Below are 22,293 nucleotides of genomic sequence, written 5' to 3' on the forward strand. Positions count from 1 at the left end.
CTAGTTCATGTGAAAGCGTGGACATGCTTTAGGCATTAGGCGACAGTAACTGTAATAGGACTAGTAAGGCAATGGCCCAGTCCAAACATGTCCATACGCTGTTATTCATTACAGTTATGTTCGAAAGGTCTAGAGCTCTAGGTAGCACTGAAACTTAACCAGCAGAAACTCTCCAGTAACCAGAAACTCTAATTTTTTATTTGTTTTTTTAGATATGGGTCTCACTCTCACCCAGGCTAGAATGCAGTGACTCACTGCAGCCTCAAATTCCAGGCAGTCCTCCAGGCTCTGGGCAATCCTCCTGCCTCAGCTTCTCAAACTGCTGGGATTACAGGTCTGAGCCACTGCCCTCAGCCATGCAACTCCGATTAAAATAGTAGGCCGGGCACAGTGGCTCATGGTTTTAATCCTAACACCTTGGGAGGTGAAGGCAGGAGGATTATTTGGGCCCAGGAGTTCAAGACCAGCCTGGGAAACATCACAAGACCCTGTCTCTACAAAAAGTAAAATTAGCTGGGTGAGGTGGCACTCACCTTCAGTCTTGTGAGGCTAAGGGTAGGAGGATCGCTTGAGCACAGGAGAGCAAGGCTGCGGTGAGCCGTGATTACGCCACTGCACTCCAGCCTGGGTGACAGAGTGAGGCTTTGTCTCAAATAAAATAAAATAAATAATTTTAGTAGTGTCCACAAGAATCACCTGCAGACCCCAAAGATCTTAGACTTTGAATGTTCACCCTGACTGATCCCTTTACCTAGAATGCCCACTGATCTTAGACCAGTCTAAGTACCCGCCTCTCCATTTGGCTAACCCTCCTCAGCCTTCAAAACTCAGGTAAGATTTTCTCCTTAGCAAGGAGCCCTCTTTGAGCATAATTCACTTCCCCACTTCTCCTATAAGCCCCCACAGCATCTTTCACATTTCTGTGTAGTTAACACGTTACATAGCATATTTTGTTTGTCTTTCCCTCTGCCCAGAAGGTAAGCTTCTCAGTCTATTCATGCACCTAGTAAAAGCAATTACCACATTAGGCAGCTCAACAAATGCACACTAAGAAATGTTATTCAGCCTTGAAAAGTAGTGAATTGGCCGGGCACAGTGGCTCATGCCTGTAATCCCAGCCCTTTGGGAGGCTGAGGCAGGCAGATCACCTGAGGTCAGGAGTTTGAAATCAGCCTAACAAACACGGTGAAACCCCATCTCTACTAAAAATACAAGATTAGCTCGGTGTGGTGGCAGGCACCTGTAATCCCAGCTACTCGAGAGGCTGAGGCAGGAGAATCGCTTGAACCCAGGAAGCAGAGTTTGCAGTGAGCCTAGATCGCACCATTGCACTCCAGCCTGGGCAACAAGAGTGAAACTCTGTCTCAAAAAGAAAAGAAACCGGCCGGGCGCGGTGGCTCAAGCCTGTAATCCCAGCACTTTGGGAGGCCGAGACCATCCTGGTTAATACGGTGAAACCCCGTCTCTACTAAAAAGTACAAAAAACTAGCCGGGCGAGGTGGCGGGCGCCTGTAGTCCCAGCTACTTGGGAGGCTGAGGCAGGAGAATGGCGTGAACCCGGGAGGCGGAGCTTGCAGTGAGCTGAGATCCGGCCACTGCACTCCAGCCTGGGCGACAGAGCGAGACTCCGTCTCAAAAAAAAAAAAAAAAAAAAAGAAAAGAAAAATAGTGAATTAATTTGATCAAATAAAAGGTGCTTAGAGAGCTCTATCTACAATAAACTTTGATGCTACAAAATTTTCCAGTGATCTTTAAGAGGAAAAAACTGAGAAGCAGTGTTCCCTTTTCTTTCAGTTTCTTCTTTCCAGGAGGATACTAAGAAGTAATGATGCCTCTCTTTTTATGCTCAGAAAAATCTCAGATGAGGACAATCACCTTTATTTCTATTTTCAGCATGAGTTCTTGCTGTGAAAACGACTGACAGAAATTATATCCAGGTACCTACTGCTCTGTACTTTTTCTTTCTCTTCCAGGTTCAGGATGGCACATTCCTAATTCCCTCTTGACCACAAAATGTGAGGATCTAGCCTCAAATCTGCAACGCTTGTATCTAAGAAACAAATTGTTTTTAAATTTCCATTTAACAGAAATACAGATGCAGAGCCATGTAATCATCAGTCTTTGATCGCTCCGCAAATCACAGAACAAGGAACAAATCCTAGAGGGGATGACAGGGAAGTTTTTGATCCTATAGTCCAGCAACCTCAACATGGAGCTGGAACTCTTTCCCACATTAATAGCAAGGCAAGCAAGTGACAGACTTTTGCTTTTTAGTCCAATCTTTTTAAATCAATTATGAAAGATGACAAACATACACCTCTCTTGGGATACTTTAGACAGGGCCTTATATAAGTATTATGTGTCCTAAAGTCAGGCAGATCTTTCTTTATCCCCATCACATATTTTACATTTCTGAAAGTAAAACAGGAAATTACTTGAAGAAAATGCCTGGAAAAAAATCAAATATTTTCAAACTATTCAGAAGAATGGAATTTTTCAAAAATTAAAACTTGCCAAAGGGAACCAGGCATGGTGGGTCACACCTGGAACCTCAGTACTTTGAGAGGCTGAGACAGGAGGATCACTTGAGGCCAGCAGTTTGAGACCAGCCTGGGCAACACAGTGAGACCCTGTCTCTATAAAAAAAAAAAAAAATTAGCCAGGCCTGGTGGTACATGCCTGCCGTCACAGCCACTCCAAAGACTCAGGTGGGAGGATCACTTGAGCCCAGCAGTTTGAGGCTAAAGTGAGCTATAATCACACCACTGCACTCCAACCTGGGCAAGAGAGCAAGATCATCTCTTAAAAAAAGGGAAAATAAAATAAAATAAAATAAACTTGCCAAAGGGGAAAAAAAGCAAGTAATGTCTAATTATTTAAAGACCAAAAAGAGAAAAAAATAGCTGTTATCCGACTATTATGCTATCATATTTGGATGCGCCTTTCATTGGGTTATTACTATTGGTATCTGGGAACATACCCGGACCTTCTCTGATCTCCTGTGTCCCAACAGTCCAAAGGAGGGGGATAGCCAGCTGCTTCTCCTTGTCTCATTGTCTGGCCATGGGGAATGCTTTGGCTATCACTTGCAGCTCGGCTTCTGAGTCTGTAGTGATGGGGGAAGTGCCTACCTGGTTTTATCTTTTCTAGATGCAGAGGATGCAACAGGGAACCAGAAATGCCTTCCTGAAAATGTCATTTGTTTGTATTTTCTGAGTCTCTTACAGAATCTCTGGGACTCATGCAGAGGCAGAAAAGGATACTCTCTATCTTCCATGACTTTTATTAAATCCTGAGATTTTAAAATGTAGTAACTGGGACTCATTCTGATCTTAGTTGAATGAATTCTCATTACTGTGTTTCTTTTCCATGTTAAAGAAATATAATATTTGTGCTCCCTTAAAACTAAAATTACAACTGAAATCAGGGTAGTGAATGGTTCACTTAGAGTGGAAGGTTTAAAGCACTAGAAGAGTTTATATTTAATAAAATTACTCACTTGGCCCGGTGCAGTGGCTCACGCCTGTAATCCCAGCACTTTGGGAAGCCAAGGCAGGTGGATCACCTAAGGTCAGGAGTTCGAGACCAGCCTGGGCAACGTCGTGAAACCCTGTCTCTACCAAAAATACAAAAAAATTAGCCGGGCCTGGTGGCAGGTGCCTGTAATCCTAGCTACTCAGGAGGCTGAGGCAGGAGAATCACTTGAACCCAGGAGACAGAGGCTGCAGTGAGCTGAGATTGCACCATTGCACTTCAGCCTGGGTGACAGAGCAAGACTCCTTCTCCAGAAAAAAAAAAAAAAAAATTACTCACAAATCTGTAATTGCCTCCTCCTTCTACTTGGTTTTACATTTTTCTATATTCATTTTCACAGAGTGTGAATGTGATTTATTGCAAGTTACTGCCAATACCTTTTGAAGTCCATATGGGTAAATATTACAAGTAAATAACTAATATAAATTTTTTTTTCTTTTAGAGATGGGGTCTCTCTCTGTTACCCAGGCTGGAGTACGTGTGATTACAGCTTATGGCAGCTTCAACCTCCTGGGCTCAAGCAATCTTCCTTCTTTAGGCTCCCAAGTAGCTGAGACCACAGGCACATTCCACCATGCCAGGCTAATTTTTTTTTTCTTTTTTTTTTTTTAGAAACAGGGTCTCAGTATGTTGCACAGGCTGGTCTCAAGCTCATGGGCTAAGTGATCTTCTTGCTTCAGCCTCCCAAAGTGCTGGGATTACATGCATGAGCCACAATGCCTGGCCTAAAACATTTTCTTAATCATCACTATGTGCTTATGTGTTCTGGCACTGTTCTGTATGCTATGGAGAAAGGCTAATAAGATATTTTGGGTCCTTTATTTATTTTTTATGGGGAAGCCAATTGTTCAGAATATTTTGGATCCTTACGTAGACTATAACCCAGAGACTCAGATAAGGAGTGATACCTTATTTGTACTATTTATCCACAAGTCAGGCATTACCTTTGAAATGTTTTTCTAGTAGTGCTAATGAGCTTGTGCTGCACCAACCACTTACTCCTTAGTGGCCTCTTCTTTGACTCGTGCATACATTTTCTAGAAGTCTTATAGTAGGGACTGTGGGTTTTGTTCTTGAAACAAAACAGAGATAACTAGAACACACAGGTTTCTAATTCCCAAGCCTGGCCTGATTTCTATCATCCTCTAACCTGCTAATCACATCTCCACGAAGAAGGGAGCCAAGTGCAGAGAGGAACATGTTTCCCAGTTTTAATTGCAACAGTTATGTAACAGCATGTGACACCAAGCTCTAATAAACTGGCAAAGATCAAATCAACAAATACATAGCATGATATATGATGATAAATGAGAAATATATAATGTAAGTTTATTTTATTTATCTTGGGATAATGCTGAAAGGAAGAACAGAGATAATTAAAGGGAGAAAGTAATTTGTTTGCAAATATTAGGAACATCTTCTGAAAAGGCCAAGAGGCAGAAAGGAAACGGAGACTGTGGAAATGATTTATGAAAAATAAGGAAACAAAAGTAACTGAGGGACTTATAGACTGTATATCAGCAAACACATGATGGGTAATGAAGGCCATTGAGACAGAACTAACTGGTGGAAAGTGCTGGAGCCTGCAGTCAATATCTTTAACTTTATTTAGAAGGGTGCTATAGAATTTTTGAGGCCTAATAGACCATAGAAGTGGCATTTGAGAGAAGGATTTTAAGATCCTTAAGAAAATAAACCATTTAGAATCAGCCAGATTGATAAGGAAGGGTAATGTTCTGTTTATAGCAGAAGAGCTATGAGAAGTTCAGAGAAAAAAAACAACAGTATAATTTAGTTATTAACTATAGGGGCAGGGGGCAGAAAATAAGACTCAGCATTCCTAAAAGATGAAGTTCATGATCTGCCTTAGGATTTATAGGCATTGCAGGGTTACAGTTTTTACATCATAGGCAGTGTCTGCCTTCACGGCAAACATGGGTTTCCAAGTCTCCTGGCAGCCGTTTAGCCTCAGAATATGTCTGATAATGACAGCACAGATTCTTTCTTCCATCCATTCTCACAGGTACAGTGGTAATCTCAACTTTTTAGAGTCGGAAGGAAACTCAGCAGACATTCTAGTTCAACTTTCTCAGTTTACAGGTTAGAGAGGATATATGATTTGTTCAAGGCCACACAGTTTAGTGCTGAAGGAGAGTAAAACCCAGGCTTACAGGTTCTCAGTAGTGTTCCCAAATGTATTTGTTTCTATTTCAAATATGCCAAATGTATGTTTATTCTATTTTAAAAAGACCAGTTAGCCAATTATTCTTCTAGGTTTTGAAAAAATGATAAAGTACCATGATAAACATAAAACAGTGAAGTTATACCACTTTTTAAAAACAATTTTAAAAAATAGAGGTCGGGCATGGTGACTTATGCCTATAATCCCAGCACTTAGGGAGCACCAGGTGGGTGAATCATTTGAAGTCAGGAGTTTGCCACCAGCCTTGCCAACATGGTGAAACCCCATCTCTACTAAAAAATACAACATTTTTGTATTTTTTAGTAGAGATGGCGTTTCACCATGTTGGGCGTGGTGGCAGGCACCTGTGGTCCCAGCTACTTGGGAGGCTAAGGCAGGAGAATCACTTGAACCTGGGGAACAGAGGTTGCAGTGAGCCGAGATCACACCACTGCACTCCAGCCTGGGCAAGACAGTGGGACTTGGCTCAAAAAAAAAAAAAAAAAAAAAAAAAGGTGAGATGGGGCTCGGCTGGTCTTGAACTCCTGGGCTCAGGCTATCCACCTGCCTCAGCCTCCCAAAATGCCACTGCACTCCTGCCTTTTTCTTTTCTTTTCTTTTTTCTTTCTCTTTGTTTTTTTCTGAGACAGAGTCTCACTCCCTTGCCTAGGATGGAGTGTGGTGGCATGATTACAGGTGTGAACCATCATACCCAGCTTTATCTCACTTTTTTTTCTTTTTGAGACAAAGTTTCACTCTTGTCATTCAGGCTGGAGTGCAGTGGCGCATTCTCGACTCACTGCAACCTCCTCTCGGGTTCAAGCAATTCTCCTGCCTCAGCCTCCTGAGTAGCTGGGATTACAGGCACCTGCCACCATGCCTGGTTAATTTTCTATTTTTAGTAGAGATAAGGTTTCCCCATGTTGGCCAGGCTGGTCTCAAACTCCTGACCTCAGGTGATCCACTTGCCTCAGCCTCCCAAAGTGCTGGGATTACAGGCATGAGCCATCACGCCCCTATCTTACTTTTATCTAACATTTTTATTTCAAATATTTCAGACATACAGAAAAAGATATAGTATAATAAATACACATGTACATACCACCTTGCTTGAAAATATCCTAACATTTTGCCATTTTTTTGCTTCACGTCCTTCAAAATAAATAATACAATAAAAATACAGGTAAAGTTTCTCTGTATTCCTCCCCATCTCATTCCCCTCTCTCCCTTCCTCCTCAGAGGTAACCACTATCCTAAAATACATATCATCTCCCTTCATATTTTTACACTTTTATAATACACATAGGTATCTACAAACAACAGATAACATTTTTCTTATTTTTAAGTATATGGCATCATACTCTACATATCCTTTTACAATTTGCTTTTTCCATTCAACATTATATTTTTGAGATTTATCCATGTTGATACATGTAGTTCTATTTCTTTTTTCACTGATATATAGTATTCCCATTCTTTCTTTTTCTCTATTGATTTTCTGCTTACAAAAATAAAAATATATAAACCTCCAATTTTTTGATTCATTATTATTATAATCAGTAAGTAGCAAACTAAGTCACTCTGACATGAAGAGTCAGGTTTAAATGCTTGGGAAATAAGGAGGTGGAGATTGCAGTGAGCCAAGATCATGCCACTGTACTCCAGCCTGGGTCACAGAGGGAGACTCCATCTCAAAAAAAAAAAAAAGAAGAGATAAAAAAATAAATACCTGGGAAATAATTTTTCAGAAACAGTGAAGCTAAAGCAAAACTGAAATTGTAGGTCCTACATTTCAATGACACCATGAAAAATGTTAAGAAGCCATTGAAATGAAATTTTTAGAGAGTCAAACACAAGATTAACATTATCTTTTTTTTACAGAAAAGACAAGGCTGAATATTATATTTGCATAACAGTTACCACAAAATTTAAGTGAAATCTATATGGTTATTCTATCTCAGCAATAGAAAATGGCTTTTCTAAGCCTATTTATTAAAAACGGCAAAAAACAAATTTTCTATAACCTCAAACATTTTATTTTAGTAGCTTCAACAAGAATAATTTTTTATTACAGGTAATTACATTGGTTATAATGATTGTTATAGAAAGTTTGTTGACTCTAAGTTTAAATTATAAACTATGTGTCAGCACTGTCATGGGTACAAGAAGGAAAAAAAAACGTAGAAAAAAATTATAGACTATGCTTGATCTAGGAGGTTGATTTTTCTTAGTAATGTTATAATTAAACCAAAAGTTTAGGGTAAAACATTAAACTTTTTCTTGTTAATTTAGATGTATAACTAATATATAACACTTATATAATATATAAGGGTATTCTTTTTAAGTAAGTTGCCTTTCTAGAAAAATAAATAAATGATTTAAACAGATTAAAATCCATGTAGAATCTGACTTTTCCAGGACACAGTTGTAGCAACAAACCATAAGTTATTTCTCCATTTTCTATTAATATTAATTTAGGTCTTTTTTTTTTATTTTTTATTTTTTTGAGATGGAGTTTCACTCCTGTTGCCCAGGTTGAAGTGCAACGGTACGATATCGGCTCACCACAACCTCCGCCTCCTGGGTTCAAGCAGTTCTCCTGCCTCAGTCTCCCTAGTGGCTAGGATTACATGCGCCTGCCATCACGCCCAGCTAATTTTGTATTTTTAGTGGAGACGGGGTTTCTCCATGTTGGTCAGGCTGGTCTCGAACTCCCGATCTCAGGTGATCCGCTTGCCTCGGCCTCCCAAAGTGCTGGGATTATAGGCATGAGCCACCGCGCCCGGTCTAATTTACGTCATTTCTAATTTTTTGCTATTACAATGTTTTTGGTACTGTTCTGGTACTTACCGTCTTGAGCACATGTCAGAGTTTCTATAGGGTACATACCTAAAAATGAAATATTAGGTCATAGGGTATGAGTATCTTCATCTTTACTAGATATTGTCAAATTCCTTTTCAAATCAGCTCTACCAATAAGCACTATATATACAAATGCATTGCTTGGCATTGTTAGATTTTTGAAATTTTTGTAAAGATGATGGATATAAAATGTTTACATATTAATTGTTTTTTGTTTGCATTGCCCTGGTTACCAGTAAAGTTGAAGATCTTGTCTTATATATGTATTAGTTATTCAGCATTCTTCTTCTATGAATTCTTATTCTTTGTGAATTTCTATTTAGAGTGTTTCTCTTTTTCTTGTCCATTGGTAGAAATTGTTCAAATATTCTGAATCTTAGTCCTAGTCCTTCCTAGTTTTATGTCTTGCATATATCTTCTACCTACGGCTTATTTTTTCGCTTTCATTATGGTGACTTTTGTTGTATAAAAATTGTTTACCTGTAATCCCAGCACTTTGGGAGGCCAAGGCAAGGGGATCACCTGAGATCGGGAGTTCGAGACCAGCCTGACCAACGTGGAGAAACCCTGTCTCTACTAAAAATACAAAATTAGCTGGGTGTGGTGGCATGTGCCTGTAATCTCAGCTACCCGGGAGACTGAGGCAGGAGAATCACTTGAACCCGGGAGGCGGAGGTTGCGGTGAGCCGAGATCACGCCATTGCACTCCAGCCTGGGCAACAAGAGCGAAACTCAGTCTCAAAAAAAAAAAAAAGATTGTTCATATTAGTATACTCCAATTTATCAATTGGTTCCTTCTGTTTTGTAATTTTATGCTTTGAGATATCCCTCCTTATCTGAAGTCACACAAGTATTTTCTTTAAAAAATTTTGGAATTTTTCTTTTCATTTTTTGTTAATTCATTTGCAATTTTTTCTGCTTATATTACGAGGTAAGAGGCTAACTTTATTATATTTTACCATATGGGTACCCAGTAGTTGCCACATCACTTACTGAAGAGCCCATCATTTCCTCTCTGGTTTGTAACCAGTCATATACTAATTTACATATATGTATGAGCATTTATCTCAGTTCCATATTCTTTTCTATTAGCTATTTGTCCTCTACCAACTATCTTAATTCTTAATAGCTTTGTAAGTCTTTATATTCAGTAGAGTAAGTCACCCCCTACAAACACACCCTTTCCTTCAGTTTTTTTTGTTGTTGTTGTTGTTTGTTTGTTTTGAGATGGAGTTTCGCTCTTGTGGCCCAGGCTGGAGTGCAATGGCACGACCTCAGCTCACCACAACCTCCGCCTCCTGGGTTCAAGTGATTCTCCTGCCTCAGCCTCCCAAGTAACCGGGATTACAGGTGCCTGCCACCACGCCCGGCTAATTTTGTATTTTTAGTAGAGACAGGGCTTCTCCATGTTGGTCAGGCTGGTCTTGAACTCCTGACCTCAGGTGATCCGCCCACCTCGGCCTCCCAAAGTTCTGGATTACGGGCATGAGCCACCATCCCCGGCTCCTTCATTTTTTAATGGTATATTTTTTAGCCCTGTATTTATATTAGACTTCAAACTATGGGAACTTGACTAGACAAAAAATTCATTCATGCGAAGAAATTGCAGACAGTCCAGATGATGGCCAACTGTGTGTGCTGACAAAAATATGAGAAACTCTGCCTCCAATTAGTACTGAGTTGTGAGGAAACAGGAAATTGAACTGTAGGGAGAAGCAGGAAATGTTACTGCAACCAAATAGCCAACAGGTAAAAGGGAGTTAAGATGGTCCTGGGACCCTGCTTCACTACTGTTGTTTTCCTGAGTAAGTCTTTTGAAATGAGATATGATTGGATAAGAAAAGTCTTTGCAAGAACTTGTATTAGCTCTTGTATCAACTTTATTCATTTATTTTATTTTATTTTAATTATTTTAGAGAGAAAAATTTATTGCAAGATGGCTGAGCAAGGAGACAGAAGATGGGCTCAAATCTGCCTCCTCTCCTCAGCTCACAAGCAGTATATTTAAGGACAGTGGTTTTAGGAGCTCTCATATCAACTTTATTATACTGACTTGATTCCTGAGCAGGTTTAAAGGAATAATATGAGGATATTGAATATTTGTCAACTTTCAGCTTAGGAGAAAGTTAGTCACTCTTACATGAAGAGTCAGGTTTGAATACTTGGGAAACAATCTCTTCAGGAACAATGAAGCTAAAATAATGTGAGGTGGCACATGTAATTGCACTGGAATCTGCCTGCAGCTACAGTTCTCATGTAAACTGATTAATGTGATGATGCTTGTTCCAAAGCTCAAAAGGCTCCCCAAAGCGCTGCTGAACCCCAGTCCTACATTTGGCCTCTTTAGTTTGTTAACAAAGATTTGAAGGACAACAGTCTAGATGGAAACATGAACAAGATATCAATAAATAGAATGCTCCTTCCTCACCTCCTGCCAACATCCCCCAGCAAAAAAAAAAAAAAGTACAAATGGAATGAGCATTCCATTCAGCATAACAACTGGGCTTTGTACTGAGAAAATAAACAATAGGCATATGTATGTGTATATATGTATATATATGCCTATTGTATGTACACATATATATGTATATATATGCCTATTGTGTGTATATATAGTATATGTATATATACATATATATGCCTATTTTGTGTGTGTATATGTGTGTGTGTGTATATATATATATACATACACACACATAATAGGCATATATATGTATACACACACACACACACACACATACACTTGCTCTCTCACCCAGGCTGGAGTGCAGTGGCGTGATCTCAGCTTACTGCAACCTCTGCCTACCCAGTTCAAGCAATTCTCCTGCCTCAGCCTCCCCAGTAGCCGGGATCACAGGCTCCCACCACCTTATATTTTTAGTAGAGACGTGGCTTCACCATGTTGGCCAGGCTGGTCTCAAACTCCTGACCTCAGGTAATCCACCCACCTTGGCTTCCCAAAGTGCTGGGATTACAGGGGTGAGCCGCCGCACCTGGCCAAGATTTACCTTTTGGAATATAGTTAGGTTGAACCCTATGAAATGGCTGTTTTGGTAGGTCAGAAATGGCCAAATACCAGCAGATTCACAGGGTTCAGCTCTATAAAACAGGCCACAGTTCCACAAGCCTCACGATTCCATTCAGCAAACATTTATTGAGGCCCTAATGTAGTCTTTGTTTTCAGGCAACTTTCATTCTAGTGAGGGATTCTAAAATATAAACAAATAATTGCAAATCAGAATGATGAATGCACTAGTAAAGGCACAGGGTAGCACAAAGGAAGGTGTCATCAGGTCAGCTCAGTCAGGCAAGGAAAGACTTTACAAAGCAGGTAATGTTTAGTTGAGTAGTTAGAAAGGAGTTGGGTTGGTTGAGGGATGGATAGTGTCTTTTTAGATGGAGTAAACTACCTGTGTAAGATCTTTGGGGCACAACACGGGATGGCAAGTTCAAGGAATAATGCAGTTAAATCATTTAGGATGTCTGGATCTATAGGAGAGGGAAGGTAGCTGAAGGTTGCAGGAAAATAGGAGTAAGGACAGAAAATAAGTGTGGAGAGAGACTAAACAGGTATGGATTGTCGAATGAACAAGTATAGGTTGCCTTCAATGTCATAATATAAGAAGTTTGACTGTAACGACACAACAAATTTTTTTTTTTTTTTTAGACAGAGATTTGCTCTTGTTGCCCAGGCTAGAGTGCAATGGCACAAACTCAGCTCACTGCAACCTCCGCCTCCCAGGTTCAAGTGATTCTCCTGCCTCAGCCTCCTGAGTAGCTGGGATTACAAGCATGAACCACCATGTCCGGCTAATTTTTGTATTTTTAGTAGAGACGGGGTTTCACCACGTTGGGGCCAGGCTGGTCTCAAACTCCTGACCTCAGGTGATCTGCCTGCCTCGGCCTCCCAAAGTGCTGGAATTACAGGTGTGAGCCACCATGCCCGGCAGGATATAACAAATTAAATGTCTGCAATCAGATTATGGTAGGCTAGTGAAGTTTTAGCTGGGAGTTAACACGATTGACTTACCATTTTAGAAGGTAAGTAATTCTGTGAACTTAACAGTAGGGAGATTTGCTTAGAGTTTACAGGTATGAAGAAGTGAACTAAGGTAACAATCTGGAGATGCAGAGAATGGGAAGGAGTGAGAGATATGGTAGAAGTAAAATTGAAAGGGCTCAGAATACTTTGCTAGTCCTTGAGTTCTCTTGAAATATGTGACATATTTTCTTTATTGAAAGTTCTATATGACTAAAATATCTGCACTGTGACTTTACAACAACTGTTATTCTGGACATCTTAATAAAATCACTGCATAGTGAATTTAATTAATTACCATCTAATCTTTTTTTTTTTTTTTTTTGAGACGGAGTCTGGCTCTGTCACCCAGCCTGGAGTGCAGTGGCCGGATCTCAGCTCACTGCGAGCTCCGCCTCCCGGGTTCACGCCATTCTCCGGCCTCAGCCTCCCAAGTAGCTGGGACTACAGGCGCCCGCCACCTCGCCCGGCTAGTTTTTTTTTGTATTTAATAGAGACGGGGTTTCACCGTGTTTGCCAGGATGGTCTACGATCTCCTGACCTCGTGATCCGCCCGTCTCGGCCTCCCAAAGTGCTGGGATTACAGGCTTGAGCCACCGCGCCCGGCTACCATCTAATCTTAAAATGAATTTTAAAACTCGGGTTAATTTTTCATTCTATTTGTTTTCTATTTGAGACATTATAGATATAACCACAATCTTCATAGAATCTTCTACTGCAAAGGAACATTCCTTTTCCTAGTTCTGAATGAAAGTATTTCTGATATGTGAGGAATTCTCATTCCTAAAGGGGAAGCAGTAATGCCCACAATCTTCTCATCATCATGCCACTTGATAAAGGAAAAAGCTAATTTAATTCTTTTAAAATTTATTTCAGCCGGGCGCGGTGGCTCAAGCCTGTAATCCCAGCACTTTGGGAGGCCGAGACGGGCGGATCACGAGGTCAGGAGATCAAGACCATCCTGGCTAACACGGTGAAACCCCGTCTCTACTAAAAATACAAAAAACTAGCCGGGCGAGGTGGCGGGCGCTTGTAGTCCCAGCTACTCGGGAGGCTGAGGCAGGAGAATGGCGTAAACCCAGGAGGCGGAGCTTGCAGTGAGCTGAGATCTGGCCACTGCACTCCAGCCTGGGCGACAGAGCGAGACTCCGCCTCAAAAAAAAAAAAAAAAAAAAAAAAATTTATTTCAAAAAACAGAACTCTTCACGAATTTGTGTGTCAGCCTCCTGCAGGGACCATGCCAATCTTCTTTTTATCATTCCAATTTTAGTATATGTGCTGCCAAAGTGAGCTGCTGATATGCTCTTAATCCATTTTTTTCCCCTGGAAATCACTATCCATAAGAAATAATGTCAGAACATGAGTTTTTTATTAGTTTAATTATTAAATTGAGCAACGATTATTTGAAATTATATGTCCATGTGTGAAAATCAAATAACAATATTTAACTTTCATAATTCTTCCAACTTGTTCACTAAATCTTACCCTAAAAGCTAAATAAAATAATTTTTTTCTAGAAATTTTTTTAGTGATTCTATTCAATGGGGAAAAACATTATATAATGTGTTTTATTATACTGGACAGTGTTGTTTCTAGTCAATGAATGCTATCTGACAGGACAAATAGTTGGCACCAAAACCACTAACACATTCAGAATCTAATCTCCCCTGAATCCAGCTTGAATTCTCAAAAACTGGCTGTGGCGTATACTGTACTTTGTAATAGAAAATTCACTTTAAAAAGTGGACAAAAATGGTTACCTTAGCTCTATTGTTAAAGACTGCTCAATACATTTTTTTCACAATTAAGATAATATTTATTTATTTATCTATGTATTTGAGACAGGGTCTTGCTCCATTGCCCAGGCCAGAGTAAAGTGGTGTGATCGACTCTCTGTAGACTTGAATCTCCAGGTTCAAGTGATCCTCCTAACTCAGACTCCTGAGTAGCTGGGACTACAGGCATGTGCCAGCACACTTGGCAATTTTTTTTTTTTTTTGGTAAAGACAGGATTTTTCTTCGTTGCCCAAGCTAGTCTTGAACTCCTGGCCTCAAGCAATCCTCCCCCCTCAGCCTTCCAAAGCACTGGTAGTACAGGCACTAGCCATCATGCCCAGCCATTAATACATTAATATTTAAATTTTATGGTCATGTCAGTGTTTGGAAAATGTGTTAGATTTTCTAATTTAGGCTTCCTTTATATCTCTTGTCTACATCAAAGAGAAGTAACTGAACTATTTGATTCTGTGCCTATTTTTTAATCAATTAATTAATTTTTAATTTTTTAATTTTTTTGAGATGGAGTCTCACTCTGTTGCCTAGGCTGGAGTGGAGGGGCATAATCCCGGCTCACTGCAACCTCTGCCTCCCAGGTTCAAGCAATTCTCCTGTCTCAGCCTCCTGAGTAGCTGGGATTAGAGGCGTGCACCACCACACTGGGCTAATTTCTGAATTTTTAGTAGAGATGGGGTTTCACCGTGTTGGCCAGGCTGGTCTCTAACTCCTGACCTTAAGTGATTCACTCACCTCGGCTTCCCAAAATGCTGGGATTACAGGGGTGAGCCACTGCACCCAGCCTTCTGTGCCAATTTTTAGCTTTTGCAATCATTTCATATTCTATACCTCACACTCTGTCTCATTTTTACTTCTTCAATATATAGTATATTTTTATTGTATTATGATCAGTCAGGCCGGGCACTGTGGCTCATGCCCGTAATCCCAGCACTTTGGGAGGCTTAGGCAAAAGAAATCACTTAAGTCCGGGAGGCGGAGGTTGCAGTGAACCAAGATCATGCTGCTACACTCTAATCTGAGCGACAGAACCAGACTCCATCTCAAAAAAAAAAAAAAAAAAAATCAGGCAATGGTATAACAGTAAAAATGCTTTTTATGGAATACTGTTGTTAAACCTTCGTTAAAGATCAATAAAACATAGTGCTTTTGGATTTGATAGCTGCTGTTTCAAAGGGTCATTTTATTTTATCTTATTTTATTTTGAGACAGGGTCTTGCTCTATTGCCCAGGCTGGAGTGCATTGGCGCTACCTTAGGTCACTGCAGCCTCAGACTCCTGGGCTCAAGTGATCCTCCCACCTCAGCCCCCTGAGTAGCTGGAACTACAGGCACATGCCATCATGCCTAGCTAATTTTTTAATTTTTTGTAGAGATGAGGTCTTGCTGTGTTGCCCAGGCTGGTCTTGAACTCCTGGCCTTGAGTGATCCTCCTGCCTCAGCATGTTAAATAATACTGAACTTTAAAATGAAAAAAATAAATTCTTCTGTATGCAATCACATTTCAGCATTTAGCAACTCTGAAAAGAATTTAGAAAAGGTAACAATTGGCTACAAGGCTAAGCCCGACAGAATCTGTTTCTGCTAAGCACAGCTAGTTCTTTCTTCATTCCCACTGAGGAATGTGAAAAGCAATGATACTAAATCTAAAAAAAAAAAAAAAAAGTGTGTCAAATTCAAGTATTTGTGTTTCTTTTTCTTTTCTTTTCTTTTTTTTTTTTGAGACGGAATTTCGCTCTTGTCACCCAGGCTGGAATTCAGTGGTGTGATCTGGGCTCACTGCAACCTCCACCTCTCAGGTTCAAGTGATTCTCCTACCTTAGCCTCCTGAGTAGCTGGGATTACAGGTGCCCACTACCACGCCCAGCTAATTTTTGTATTTTTAGTAGAGACAGGGTTTTGCCGTGTTGGCCAGGCTAGTCTCGAACTCCTGACCTCAGGTGATCCACCTGCCTCAGCCTCCTAAAGTGCTGGGATTACAGGTGTGAGCCACTGAGTCTGGCCTATTTCCTAAGTATTTTAACTACATATTGCTACTTAACAAACTACCCCGACTTCATGGCTTAGAACACAACAATCTTATTTGCTCACAATTTAGCAGGTCATCAATTTGGTCTGTGTTCAGCTGGGTTGTTCTTTTCTGGTCTCTCCTGGGGTCGTTCATATAACTGAAGTCATGCGGCATCGTGGCTGGAGCTGGATGATCTGGGATGGCCTCCTTTACACATCTGGGGTTACTGTTAGCTGTAGATGGAGCACCTCTCTCCCTGTGATCTCTCATTCTCATGGAGGGTAGCTCAGGCTTCTTTGCGTGGTAGTCTCAGGATTTCAAGAGGGTGAGAGCTCAGAAAGTCACTTCCATAGCATTCTGTTGGTCAAAACAAAGTACAAGTTCCGCCCAAATTCAAGGGAATGAAGAAACAGTCTCTATCTTTTGATGGGAAGAGATGTAAAACCACATTTCTTTTTTATTTAAAAATTTTTTTTAAGTAAAAAAAAAAAAAAAATTTAAGTAGAGACAGGGTCTTACTGTATTTTCCAGCCTTGTCCCAAGTTCTTGGACTCAAGTGATTCTCCTGCCTTGGCCTCCCAAAGTGCAGTAACTACAGGTGTGAGCCACCATGCCTGGCCTAAAGTCACACTTAACAGGAGTGTATACAAAAAGGTGGGAAGAATTTGTGACTATATTTTTTCAATCTACTGTGTTAACATTGGCTCAAAATTCAGAAACAATACATAAAAATATTGAATTTGATTACACTGAAATAAAAAAATCTTATACTACAAAAATACCATAAGTAAAATAAAAAGTTAAATCACAAACTTGGAAGAATATTTGTAATTTATAGCACAGCACAGACTAAAGTTTAATGTCCCTAGCATATAAAGAGCTTCTAAAAAACAGAAGAAGGAAGGACTGACACACTACAGGAAAATGCACTAGAGATATAAACAGACAGATTGCAGAAAAAGAAATGCATAGAGTCCTTAACCATTAAAAAAAATGTTTTTATGGTCCTTAACCATAAAAAAAAGTCCAGGTGTGGTAGTTCATGCCTGTAATCCCAGCACTTTGGGGGGCTGAGGCGAGAGAATCTCTTGAGGCCAGGAGTTTGAGACCAGTCTAGGGAACATAGTCACACCCTGTAGCTACAAAAAAAGTATATTAAAAAAATTTTTTTGGCGGGGTGCGGTGGCTCACACTTGTAATCCCAGCACTTTGGGGGGCCGAGGCAGGCGCATCAGAATGTCAGGAGATCAAGACCATTCTGGGTAACATGGTGAAACCCTGTCTCTACTAAAAATACAAAAAATTAGCTGAGTGTGGTAGCACGCACCTGTAGTCCCAGCTGCTTGGGAGGCTGAGGCAGGAGAATCGCTTGAACCTGGGGTTGCAGTGAGCCAAGATCACGCCACTGCACTCTAGCCTGGGTGACAGAGCAAGACTCCGTCTCAAAAAAAAAAAAAAAATGTTTAATGTCCAACCTCACTCTTTTTTTTTTTTTTTTTTTTTTGAGACAAGGACTCACTCTGTCACTAAGGCTGGACTGCAGTGGTGTAATCATGACTCACTGAAGCCTTGACCTCCCAGGCTTAAGCAATCCTCCCACCTCAGCCTCCTGAGTAGCTGGGACTACAGGCGCACACCATCATATCCTGCTAATGTTTTGTAATTTTTGTAGAGACAGGGTTTCACCCATGTTGCCCAGGCTGGTCTCCAACTTCTGTGCTCAAGTGATCTGCAGCCTCAGCCTCCCAGAGTTCTGGGATTACAGGCGTGAGCCACTGGGCCCAGCCCGACCTCACTCTTAATAAGGGAAATGCAAATTTAAACTGCACTGAGATATTTTTCATCTGTCACGTGAGCAAAAACCCAAATGTTAGGGCACTCACATACATTGCTGTTTCTGCATGTAAAACAGGAAACAGGCGCTCACATACATTGTTGTTTTGGGGATGTAAAATGGTAGCCCTACTATGAAAGGACTTTGGTAATAGCAGCAAAATTACGTATGTATTTGACTTAGTAATCCCTCTTTCAGAAATCTATCCCAATGATACAGTGGCAAAAATACGTAGGCATGAAGTTATACATTGCAGCACTATTTCTAATAGCAAATTCTAGAAATAAGCCAAATGTCCATCAGAAGGAGATTGGTTGAATAAACAATCCATGGTGCCCACACAACGTAGTTCTATGTAACCACGAAAAGCAATGAGAAATATTACTATCTACAATTTAGAGTAATCTCCAGGCATATAGTTGAATGCAAAAAGCAAGGTAGAAAAATGTATGTGTATAGTAAACTACCTCTTATCTAAGAAAAAATAATATATGCAATATATATAGGTTATGTATATTATATATATAAAGGATGGGAATAATTTGTGACTAAATTCTTACATATATAATTTCTTAAGCTCTCTCTATATAATTATATATATAATTATACATATATATGTATATTTACATATATAATTTCTTAAGCTCTCTGTGTATATATATATAGCTAAGAAAGAAGGATTTTGGCTTATCCTTTCCATTTTTTCTTTGTATAAGCTATATATAACATATTTTATATGTTATATATATGCTATATGGTATATAGATACATATATATATAGCTTATATAAAAAAATGAGAAGAACGATAAGCCAAAATGATTCTACATTGGGAAGTGGAAGGAACAGATGGAAAGAATATGGAGAAAGGGTATCACTATTTAACAACTCCTAATAAAATAATGAATCAATGGCTTCTAACATTATGAAGAGAAAAGCACCAAATATTATGCACCTCCTTATGGATGTATGAACATGACCTACAGATAATTCCTGCCAAAGCCAGGTACAGTGGCTCACCCCTGTAATCTCAGTACTTTGAGAGGCTGAGGTGGGAGGATCACTTGAGACCAGGAGTTCAAGACCAGCCTGGGCAACATAGAGAGACCTTGTCTCTATAAAAAAAATTTAAAAATTAGCATGTGCTTGTAGTCCCAACCACTTGGGAGGCTGAGGTTGGAGGATTGCTTGAGCCCAGGAGTAGGAGGCTGCAGTGAGCTATGATAGCACCACTGCACTCTGGCCTGGGCAACAGAGGGAGACCTTGTCCCTAAAATAAATAAATAAATAGGAATGATCGAACCTCTAAATCTAAATACCAATTTATAAGCAATATGGGGGAGAGGAACATGTTAAAACAAGACAAACACATATGGTTGCAATAAGCAAAATCCAGAGTGAAAAATTCTACAGATCAAATGAGTCACTTTATTGAAACCATAAATTGCAAAGAAAAGTAGAAGAGAGATGGAGGAGCAATCTATAGAAAAAGAGACTTAAAGATGTATTTACCATTTGTGGACTTTTTTTTCTTTTTTGAGATGGAGTCTCGCTCTGTCGCCCAGGCTGGAGTGCCATGGCGTGATTTTGGCTCACTGCAACCTCCGCCTCCCAGGTTCAAGCAATTCTCCCGCCTCAGCCTCCCAAGCACCTGGGGTTACAGGCACCCGCCATCATATCTGGCTAATTTTTGTATTTTTGTAGAGATGGGGTTTCTCCATGTTGGCCAGGCTGGTTTTGAACTCCTGACCTCAGGTGATCTGCCTGCTTCAGCTTCCCAAAGTGTTGAGATTACAAATGTGAGCCGCCGCACCCGGCCACCCATTGTGGACTTTAATTGGATTCTGACTTAAGAAACAAACTGAAGGGAGAGAGAAATCCTTTATGAAGTAGTTGAGGAAAATTTTTTTTTTTTTTTTTTTTTTTTTTTTTTTTTTTTTTTTGAGACGGAGTCTCGCTCTGTCGCCCAGGCTGGAGTGCAGTGGCCGGATCTCAGCTCACTGCAAGCTCCGCCTCCCGGGTTCACGCCATTCTCCGGCCTCAGCCTCCTGAGTAGCTGGGACTACAGGCGCCCGCCACCTCGCCCGGCTATTTTTTGTATTTCTTAGTAGAGACGGGGTTTCACTGTGTTAGCCAGGATGGTCTCGATCTCCTGACCTCGTGATCCGCCCATCTCGGCCTCCCAAAGTGCTGGGATTACAGGCTTGAGCCACAGCGCCCAGCCGAGGAAAATTTGATCTTTGATCATTGACTAGATAATTAACAATAGTAAACAATTATTATTATTTTACAGACATATATCCAGTATCATAGATTTGACTTTATAACCTTATTCACATGTCTCAAATTAGTGTTAGCTGTAGGTGGGCCCTCCGTTGTGGTGGTCAAAGGCAATGGATAGGAATATGAATACAAGATTTGCCATGAGTTGATAATTGGTAAGTCCGGGTGGAGTGCACATAAGGATTCATTATACTATTCTCTTTACTTGTGTTTGAAATTTTATACAATAAAACATTAGAATAAAAAAAGTATGAAGTTTTTTTAAGATGAGGAAACTCTTTTTTTTTGTTTTTGCTTTTTTGAGACAAGTCTCGCTCTGTCGCCAGGCTGGAGTGCAGTGGTGCAGTCTTGGCTCACTGCAATCTCTGCTTCCCAGGTTCAAGCGATTCCCCTGCCTCCGTCCCTTCCCGAGTAGCCGGGACTACAGGTGCGCATAACCACACGCAGTTAATTTTTTGTATTTTACTAGAGACGGGGTTTCACCATGTTGGTCAGATGGTCTTGATCTCCTGACCTCAAGTGATCTGCCCACCTTGGCCTCCCAAAGTGCTGGGATTACAGGTGTGAGCCACCTTGCCTGGCCTGTTTTTTTTTTATTTTTATTTTTTTGAAACACTCCTGGTAGACTCTGTAAAATACCTAGAATTGTGGCGATTCATCCTATGATTACCAGAAGGATGAAGCCAAAACATTCTTTTTTTATTGACACAGAATCTTGCTCTGTCGCCTAGGCTGGAGTACAGTGGCATGAACATGACTCACTGCAACCTTGACTTCCTGGGATCAAGTGATCCTCCTGCCTCAGCTTCCTATGTAGCTGGACCACAGGCATTCACCACCACACTTGGCTAATTTTTTGGTTTTTTTGTAGAGACAAGGCTGCTCAGGCTGGTCTCAAAGTCCTGGGTTCAAGTGATCCTCCTGCCTTGGCCTCTCAAAGTGCTGGGAATACAGGTGTGAGCCACTGTGCCTTGCCCAAAACATTCTTGATAGAGCAGGACAACAGATACAACCAGGGTCTTGATGACTGAGCCATGAAATAAGCCAACCCTGGATATCTAGTTATATAATAACAATCTATCTAGTTATGTAATAACAATCTCTGTCATTTAATCCCTCTTGAGTATGTTTCTGTTATTTTTAGTAGAAAATGGAGGAAAATGCATTTGTATGTGTGTGCAAGGTCTCATTGCCCTCTAGCTGAAGAGTGATACAACTCCAGAATCCTATTCTTAGAGCCTGCTTCCTAGGATCACTTCCAGTACCAATGATCTAAAGTGACGTTCCCTAGAAACAGGAATTCTTTGGCCGGTCTTTTATGAGAGGAGTATTCCCCAGAGAATGGAGGGAGGAAAGCAGAAAAGGGCAGGGGGAAGAGCTAAGCAGGGAAGTCATCTCGCCGGATATCAACTTCAATCTGCTCCTTGGGGTGGGCTGGAGCATGAACTATTCAATTGTACTGCAGAGTCAGTGTCACCTTTTGTAATACTATGGCAGTCAGTCATTGGTTGTGAACTGCCTATGGTGATGGTGGTGCGTGGGGTATAACACCCATAGCAGCTGGGGATAAATGTACCCAGTTAAGGAGCCCAATTAAGGGTATCTAGGCAGAGCGTCGGCAGTGTCCCAACTTACTCCATAGCCAAAACCTTACATGACCCTGCATGATCTAGCCCACCTCGCCTCCCCACTCCCTTTCTCTCTGAGACCATCTCTGGCTACTCTCCCTCTTTTTCACTCCACTTTAGCCACACTGGCCA

General features: G+C 40.6%; 1 non-coding gene across 1 annotated transcript; it reads right to left on the reverse strand.

Annotated features, from left to right (window-relative positions):
• Window positions 1-13,804: 13,804 nt before the first annotated feature.
• LOC112625552 lies at window positions 13,805-13,909 on the reverse strand. Its single transcript, XR_003119643.1, has one exon. It is a non-coding gene; the product is annotated as a U6 spliceosomal RNA (small nuclear RNA).
• Between the last annotated feature and the right edge of the window lie 8,384 nt (window positions 13,910-22,293).

The sequence above is a fragment of the Theropithecus gelada genome, chromosome 5 (genome assembly GCF_003255815.1).
Source record: "Theropithecus gelada isolate Dixy chromosome 5, Tgel_1.0, whole genome shotgun sequence".
Taxonomy (NCBI): Eukaryota; Metazoa; Chordata; class Mammalia; order Primates; family Cercopithecidae; genus Theropithecus; species Theropithecus gelada.